Here is a 9,528-nt window from a genome sequence, read left to right as displayed (position 1 = left end):
TCTTATTTTCTTCCCTTTCTGTCTCATCTCTCCCCATTTCCTTCTTCCCTTTCTCCATGTGTTCATGGCCGGCCTCTACTCTTCTCTCTCTTTCCTCTCCCTCCCCCCTCTCTTTCTCTCTCTCTCCCCTTCTTTCCCTTCCCAACTCCCATCCCTATGCACTAAGTAAACTATTCTATACTATAATAACTTTAAATAAATAACTTTAAAAGTCCCACAGACTTTGCAAATTCTTACATATTAAAATTTCAATCCCTTAAAATATCCAATCGCTTTTAAAATTCAAAGTCTTTTTACAATTCAAAGTCTCTTAACTGGGGACTCCACTAAAAAAATACTTTCTTCCTTCAAAAGGGAAAAATATCAGGGCACAGTCACAATCAAAAGCAAAATTAAACTCTGACCATCCAATGTCTGGGATCCACTCAACAATCTTCTGGGATCCTCTAAGTGCTTGGGTCACTTCTCCAGCTCTGCCCTTTGTAGCCACACCTTGTCTTCTAAGTTCCAGCTGCCTGTGCTCCACTGCTGCTGCTGTTCTTGGTGGTCATTTCATGATACAGGCATCTCTAAAACACTGCTGTCTTCTGCTGCAACTAGTCTTCACCAATAGCCTCTCACAGGCTGTCTTCACGGTGCCAAGTCTCAACTCTTTAGCATGACCCTTTCTGTCCTGGGCCATCAATTGCAACTGAGGCCTCACCTTCACCAATGTTCTTCCATGGCCTCTCACAGTGCACAGCCTCAGCTGCTCTTCAAGACCCCTTCATGCCTTCAAAACTAGTACCATGTGGGTGACTCTTACACACTCCCAAGTCCAGTTACAGCACAGCATACAACCTTGGCTATCTCCAGAACACAGCTTCTTTGTGTTCTCAGAAAACACTTCCCAGAAGATTTTTATCTCAATGATGCTGGTCTCTTCTTAATCACCACTAAGCTCCAGCTGACCAGCATCAATAGTCCCAGTAATGCAAAGGCTCGCTTTAGTAGTTCTGGTATCACACTTGATTCTTCAACCCCAGCTAACCAAAAACACAGAATCTTCATAATCAAAACAGCAACAGCCCTGATAAGAGTCTTTAATCTTCCCTCTGAAATTTCACAAGGCAGGCCTCCATCTTTTGCACTGTTCTCAACATTATCTTCCAAGTTCCTACAGAACATCCCACAGAGCTCTTATACCCAATGGCTCTTGTAGCCCAAAGTTCCCAAGTCCGTCCACAGTCCTCCCCAAAACATGGTCAGGTTGTCACAGAAATACCCCACTCCCAGTACCAATTTGTCTTAGTCAGGGTTCCAATTCCCAACGAGCAAGTTGGGGAGGAAAGGGTTTATTCAGCTCACACTTCCACACTTCTGTTCATCACCAAAGGAAGTCAGGACTGGAACTCACACAGGGCAGGAAGCAGGGGCTGATGCAGAGGCCATGGAGGAGTGTTGCTTATTGGATGGTTTCCCCTGGCTTGCTTAGCTTGCTTTCTTATAGAACCCAAAACTACCAGCCCAGGGATGGCACCGCCCACAAATAAAACCTCCCACCCTTGATCACTAGTTGAGGAAATGTCTCATGGAGGCGCCTCTCTGTGTGATAATTCCAGCTTGAATCAAGTTGACACACAAAACCAGCCGGTACCACCACTAAGATTGTGATCATAAATCTCAGGTCGTTTCATGGTTGACTTCCCAGTTAGATTTCAAGTTGTTTGGCATGATGGGTATCATCTCTTATGACCTTCTCATTTGCGGGAGCAAACAGAACTTCAGCACAGTGAAGTAATGTCTGTTGCGTCTCCAACATTAAGCAGGCAGAAAGTGGCAAACCAGGTCAAGAAGGCCATTAGAGTATCCTGTCTTCCTACCAACCCGGTGGGAGACTCAAGTCTTCTAGGCTCTGTTTATTTTCCACTGTAAGGTTGACTCGCAAATGTTCCTCTTCTGCCCAAACCCTTCTGCACCTCCTCCCAGCCAACCTTCTCATTAACATTTTCACCAGGCTACCCCAGGGGCATTTCAAAGTCTGTTTATGCTAATAGAACTCATTGTCTCTTTTCTTGCCTGGAGACTGTTCTGCTTTTCCTGGTTGTGACCCTATAACGCACATAGTAAACAGGAAACACACTCCCCACTTTATTTCTTCTCCTTTAACCCAGGCATCAAAGACCCTGCTAGTTTTACTTGCAAATTGAAATGGTTTCCTTTTTTTTTTTTTTTTTTTTTTGTAGTCCCTGAACTCAACCCTAATTTGACTCCAACTATTCCATAGCCCTTTGACTTGCTCTGGGAAGCAAGAAGTGCTCAAGGGAAACCGGAAGCACACAACACACACTGAGCCCCTTCTGGGTGCCTAAGCACTGTGCTAGGGGCCACATGTGCTGTGATCACAGCTCATAAGGCATCCAGAGTCTACAGAAGAGGAAGCTGACACTCATTCCAACTGTTTATAAAAGCTGGAGTCACATTTAAAACCAACCAGAGCCATTGCCTAAGGCAACTGACCCCCAAGCCTATTATACCCCTAAGCCTGAGGCGCACAGAGGGTAAACATTTCCAGGATCCTGCAGAGAGACCATCTGTACAGAAAAGGCCTTCAGCCAGAGCTGTGACCTTCAAGCAAAGCGTCCACACACACGACAAACTGGTAAAGAGGAACTAGAGGGATAAAGATCCAACTGGTCAAATCCATCTGGAAACGGAAAGCCATGGAGAACAGCATCAGTAGAATCTATGAGTCACCCTCCCAAGGCCCAGCCCAGGACAGTAAAGGAAGAGCAAGTGAGGGAAAAAATTGCTTATCCATAAAACCAGCACTCGATGGAGGTGGAGCTCGAACCTAACACCAGGTGGTTCCACATTCCTTCCCACCGATGTCTGGGTTTATAATAGTGTGAGGTTTCCGTGGAGAAAGACTATTTCTATCACAGTAGAAACCTTCTGTGAGTGATAGCAGACAGAATCTAATTCTGCAGCCCAAGTCAGCAGAGCCCCCGTTGGAAACTTATAAACTGAGATACTGTTAATCTCAAAGACGGGAGGAGAAAGATGACAAACCCAAATTATGACCAAATTAATTAAAGCAAGCTTTTTTTTTTAATCCATGTACATGGGCTGCCTACCCCTAAAGGAGGACTCAAGATGTCAGCCGCAGATGTAAGGAAGATAAGGTTTTTATAGCTCATGGGTGAGGGTATAAGATCCCCACTCTTGGTCAGTGGTACTTACCTCCAGACGACCCAAGTGAGACACCAATATACAGTTTTATGCAAAAGCAAGAGATTTATTTTCTGGTGGGTAAGGGTCTACCCTCCAGGCGAGTGACTAGAAGGTGATCCCTAATGGCTATTACAAGCAGTTTCTAAACTTTTTAGGGGCACAGGATACCTCAGCAAGGTTACAGATCAAACTAATTGGCTAAGCACATTGACCTTTAAAGCTAGGGGGCATGGGCAGATCATGACATGCATTTGAACTCTTCCTGGAACTTTCCAGAAGGTCAGGGTGTTGGGGTAGAAATCTTGGCTCACCTCCAGACAAAACGCAACAGGCCAACATGGTTCCACGTGGAAAGGTTTAATGAGAGAAGAGTAGAAGAGGAGAGGAGTAAAGGCCGGCCATGAGCATGTGGAGGGAAGGGGGTGAGGGGAATGGGGAGAAGAGGGACAAAGGGGAGAGGGGGAAAAGCAGGAAGCAAGAGAAGAAAGAGAAAAGAAAGAGTGAGGAGGGGGCAAGCAGCCCCCTTTATAGTGCCAGGTACAGTTGGTTGTTGCCAGGTAACTGGGGGTGGAGCATACCTGGCTGTTGCCAGGTAACTGTGGGGGTGGAACTTAGACAGAATGCCAACACAGGGGCATTATCAGTACATTCTGAGAACTTTTTACTCAAGAATGTTTCAATGGGTGGAGAATGGAACCTGGCCAGTGAGTGTAAGGCTGGTGAAAGTGAAGGACCCTAGTTCTTACTGAAGCGTAAGAGTTATTAGGAGGCTTGGCCTGGTAGGAAGTAGGTAGGTTATGGAGACCCTCGTGGCTTTCACCAGCTTTACACCCACCTCCTCGGGTCAAGATTAGGCCAAGTATCAGCTTCCTGCCTCGGGTCAAGGCTAGGCCGAGTTCCATTCTCCACCCACAGTTCTTGAGAGGAGCAGGGACATTCTTGAAAATCCACAGAATGCACTGATAGTCACCTGACCCTCTTGTCCCAGATAGAGCTCAAAGACACATTATATAAGATTAAACTGTAACCTTGCTGAGGTAACCTGTACCCCTAAAAGTATAAAAACTGTTTGTTATACCCATTTGGGGTCGTCTTCCAGTCACTCGCCACGAGGGGCTGATTGAAGGTCGACCCCAACGCACCGGAAATTAAACCTCTTGCGTTTTCATGGAGCTCTGTTCTCCTGTCTCACTTGGGGGTGGGGGGTCTCCCAGTAGTTAAGACTCACTTTGAGCCTTACAAAAGCCTTTAGGGTGCTTCGGGGGTGGGGGTGGGGTTCCAAATGAGAGATTTAGCAGGAAAAAAACAGATGGGGTTGCAGGAGTAAAACATAAGTATAAAAAGTTAGTCATGAGGACCTCCTGAAGCAAAGTGGGGATTGCAAGGTGGTTGTAACAAGCAGACATAACAAGGTAGCCACAACACTTATTTTGAAACAAAGGTAGCTTTGTTTCAAGCTATAAGATCCTTGAAAAACAGGAATGAACCTAGTTTGTCTTTACTATAAAATGGATCTTAAGCCTAAAATGAAGGCACACACACACAGAGTTTTTATTTATGTAAACATGTACTGTGTTCCATAACCACTTAAACCACTCTTTCACCAAGACAAGATTGTTTTTTCTCTGTAAGTCTAGACAGTAAATCTTTTTGGTATATGAGCTCCACGGAACCTACCACTAATACCTGACTCACGAGTACAAAGTAGTGGACTGTCCTTGACAATACAAAAATAAATGGACATTCTGTGAGCCACCAAAAGCGTACTCACAGACACCGAGATTCTCATTTTGAAATTCTAGTTTTATACAGCTTCATGTGTCACTTCCATCGGTTTTTAAAACTGTTCTAATCCAAGTAGTAGAAAGGACTGACTGGAGCGATAATTCCACAGTTAAGAGCACTCGATGCTCTTCCCGGGAAGCAGCAATCAGTTCCCAGCACCCAGACCAAGCAGCTCACAAACTCCTGTAATCAAGTTGCAGGGGATCTAGTGCCCTCTTCTGGCCACTTCTAATACCTGCACTCACACACACATTCTTGTATGCAGCCATTCTTACACAAAGCTAAAAATAAATCCATTTTGAAAGTCGGAACACTAGGACTGACACTTCCAACTCACGAAAACTTGCACATGCTGACTACCCCGGCTCCACCCACACACCTTACACATGAGCAAAAGTGAATAGTTTTTTTTTTTTTTTTTTTTAGTTCTTAACTCACAAGTTGTCCAAAACCATTGATGTAGAAGAAGCTCAAAGTCATAGAATTGATAATTAATATGAAGGACTTTGTTCGGGTGACATTAAATCACACAAGTGGAATTTAGCTAAAGGAGAAGTGTCTCCAAATACCCAAGGATAAGTCATATGCTAACCAGGCCTACTAGAGATAAGGGAGATTTGGCATGCCAGGATGTAAATGTTTGTTCACCAGGATTGACCAGCCATTAGTCACACTTCTAATGAACAGCTTGGCAGCAGGAGGTGGGGGATGGGAAGGCATGAACAGTGTAGGGTCACAACTGTTATTAAGTCCAAGCCATTAAGTCTCCTGTGCTCTTACTGGGAAAAGCATACTTTTGCCGGGTGAGCAAGATGACCCTGGGTAACAACTATTTGGAAATAATGACAGCAGAGTGCTTACATAACCCTGGCAATATGTAATATCTTGGCTGTGTAAATCTTCCGTCTGCCTAAAAAACCAGACTTGTATTCTCTTGTCTATGTTTACATGTTTAAAGTGTATCCTGGGTGGGCTGAGACCTGGAAGAGTTTTTAAAAGGACAGTATATATAAAATGCATAAGCCTAAAGTATATATATATGCTGACAAAGGCTTCTGTTGGGGGTTGACTCTTATTCAGGCATTAGCCTTAGACAACCAGGCACTTAGCCACTTTCCCCCATCCCTGACTGTTCAGAGTGACACCTCCCCAGGAGGCATATTATTTCTATCATACCATCTAAGAGGCCAGATTTGACTCAGGGGCTATAATTTCCTTTATCTGGCTTAGACACCCCCCTCCTCGAATGGCCACAGTGTCCTCTTGGTCAGGACACATCTTCACACATCTCAGACCTTCCTAGGATCTTTTCCCTGGCTAAATGAAAAGTTATCAGAATAGTGTCCTCTATCCTTTGAGTTCTAACAGCTGATGTACAGGTTCTCTTGTGGTCACAGAGTGCCCTCAACTCAAGTGAGAACCACGGTAGTAGTTATCATTTACGGAACTCTAAAATGTGCCAGCTACTATACTAAGCATTTTCAATATACGGTCTTTTTTTTTTTAAGCTTTTAGGAACTTTATTTTCCTTCCACCTTTTTTCCCCTCCACTCAGGTGTCTGCAGAGCAACTCAAGACCACGCAGTGGTGGCTCCAACCCATTTGGTGGTCTGCACTGTGGGAGCTGCTGACCAGTCCTCAGTGGCTGACTGCGCACTCCAGTCTTCCGTGGAGAACTGCTGGATGGGCACAGAAGGCACCTCCACACCCTCAGACCAGTCTGCCACCTCAGGCTGAGCAGCAATGAATTCAGGCACTGGTAACGGTCCATTCACCCTGGAATTCCTCCTTGGTCACAGGTTCTCAGCAGCAGCCTGCTCCTCCTTCTCAATCTCCTCTGGGTCTCTGTAGAAGTAAAGATCAGGCATAACCTCCCACCGGTGCTCACGGGAGATAGTTACTCGCATGCGCAGTACATCCTGGGCCAGTGTCTACATCAGACCCGCTGAGTGAGCTCCCTTGGGATGGCAATGTCCACATAACGCAGGGGAGAGTCTGTTACACAGAGCAAGTGGGCAGATTGACGTAAGAGGCTTCTGTGAGGGTCGGGTGGTCAGCCCGGGGGTCGGTCACCACTAGAAGCCGTGGCTCCCTGAAGGCTGCTTGGATCTGGTTAGTGAAGGTCCCAGGTGTGAAGCGGCCAGCGGCCAGCAGTCGTAGTGGCTCCTGTGGCAGCAGCGAACTTCAGCACAGCTCGTTGACCAGTGTTCCTGATGTCAGCAGGGTTCTCAATGACAATAGCGCGAGCTGCGAGCAACAGCTTCTCCCAGGTCCTCTCAGGTTTATGATGTATATACCGTCACTTTTCCTTTTGTAGATGTATTGCTCCATCTGAAAGTCAAGGTTGGTGCCACCTAAGTGGGTTCCTGCGGCAAGGAATTTGAGGGCATCCTCCTCCAACTGCAGGACGTCAAGGGCTCCGGACATTGTGTGAGTTTCCCTTTTAAGTTACCATGGGAACCAAGAAGAAGCCATATGGATCCGTCCCTGGGTAGTGAGGAAAGTCAATATACAGTCTTATTTAGATCTCATGGCTGTAGTGAGAATTTTATATTGTTAGCATTTCTTCTAGGCTCCACCCAACAGTTATCTAGCAACAGCCAGGTGCGAGCCTGGCTTGCTATAAAAAAGACTACCTCTCCGCCTCTCTCCACCAAACCTCCTGCACCCCGTTCCCTGACCACCTTCTCAGCAACCCCCCATCCCTCCTCCGCCCACCCCATTTTCTCCCCACATATTCCTGGACAACCTCCTCTCTTCTTTCTCTCTCCTCTTTCTGTCCATCGCTGTCTCCTTTCTTCCCCACACCCCCATCCCATGCCCCAAATAAACTTCATTTTCTACTAGACCCATCATCGTATGGCTGGTTCCTCCGAGGTAGGGGGACATACTTCAGCATGGGCCCACTAAGGCACCCCTCCCACTGCATCATGCTACCCCATTACAAAATACATAAATATGTTTTTGTTTTAATTCCACGTGTAGGATACAGGGCCGCTTCAGCTTGTCCATAGCAGCTGACTATGATTTGCCTCATCCTCTGACAGGGTCACGATTTTGCCAGCTGCACATAGTTTTTGTAAGGGTATGCGTTTGGAATTCTGGGGACTCCTGAGAGAGCATATAAATACAAGAGCCGCTAGAGGGGTCCGGCCGCCACCATCCGCCACCGCCGCTGCCTCCCTCCATCGCTGCTGCTCCTTCTCCCGCTGCTGTTGGTTGCTGGTTGGAGATACTCTGACAACAAAGATCAAAATCGCCCCCAAGGAACTCAACACCCCTGATCAGCAGGAAGTGGTCTAATGATACCGATAACCCCTTGCCCCTCTATCCTTCTTTCTCTCCTACTAGTGTTGGGAGGTTGGAATGGATAAGGGTGGAGAAGGACAGTAGAAATAAGAACCCAAAAAGGAGCCAAAAGTCTGGCTACACACGGCAACCCAAGTCAAATCCCAAAACGAAATGACAGCACCCCTGGAAACCCTGTTGATGGCTGTAATTAGGGCTGCTGCAGGGGATCACGTTAAGGTCCGTGTTCCATGCTGCCACTGGCTGCCGGCTAGGAAGATTCTTTTGCAGTGGTATCGATGACTCCAGACTCGTAACTGGGAATAAGAGACTTTGAAGGCTTCTTTGACAACCTCCTCGCCTCCGCGCCCCCACACACACACAAAACCCTGTCCCACCCACACACAAACAGTCCCAACCAGACGCTATTGAAGAGAGCCCTTAAAAATCGTGATAATGGCGCTGAACTGTAGCTTTTCACGGTTGATGTCTGAGCGTAGGGGTGGGCTCAGTTTTCTTTAAGGGCTACCTACTGGGATTTTGATCATGTTCCGGTGAGTATATAGACAACACAAATTGGATTTGGTGTATGGGGGGGGGGGCGCAGCATGAGAAGGAGGACATGAGAGGAATGGAAAGCAAGAGTGATGGGGGTGTGATCGGGGTACATTGTATGAAATTTCCAAATAATTAATCAAAATATTACGTTGGGGAAAAAATAAAATAAAATAGAAGTTGGGTGAATGGGGGTAATGACAGCATCAATGATTCAAGTAAACTAGGGTACTGGTGGGAATATTGGCCAGTTAGAGCAATACATGCTATTTATAATGTCCTGTGCTGAACTAGATAGATGACTGCTCTTCCAGAGGTCCTGAGTTCAATTCCCAGCAACCCATGGTGGCTCCCAACCATCTGTAATGGGATCTGATGCCCTTTTCTGGTGTGTTTAAAAATAGCTATATTGTATTTATCCATAAAATAAATCTAAAGGGGAAAAAAAAAAGTCCTGTGCCGTCTGAAATCAAATAGGCCAGTGGGGTTCATGTGAAGTATGTAACTAAGGAATCCTAGTCAGTTAACTACGAGCACCTTCTGTCTGCCAAGGACTGCACAAGGCACATGCACACACATTCACACAGACACACGCGCAAATAGACAGATAAATCTTTTTTTTCCCTCTAAGCCACAAAAATCCTAGACCATCTTGGGGTAGAAAACAATTGCCTGCTATTAAGGACC

General features: G+C 46.2%; 1 pseudogene; it reads right to left on the bottom strand.

Moving 5' to 3' along the window:
• Window positions 1-6,453: 6,453 nt before the first annotated feature.
• On the bottom strand, window positions 6,454-7,613 carry Rpsa-ps10 (ribosomal protein SA, pseudogene 10; annotated as a pseudogene).
• Window positions 7,614-9,528: the final 1,915 nt, after the last annotated feature.

This window comes from Rattus norvegicus, chromosome 20, assembly GCF_036323735.1.
Source record: "Rattus norvegicus strain BN/NHsdMcwi chromosome 20, GRCr8, whole genome shotgun sequence".
In the NCBI taxonomy this organism is placed as follows: Eukaryota; Metazoa; Chordata; class Mammalia; order Rodentia; family Muridae; genus Rattus; species Rattus norvegicus.
This window is presented reverse-complemented; position numbering and strand designations above follow the sequence as displayed.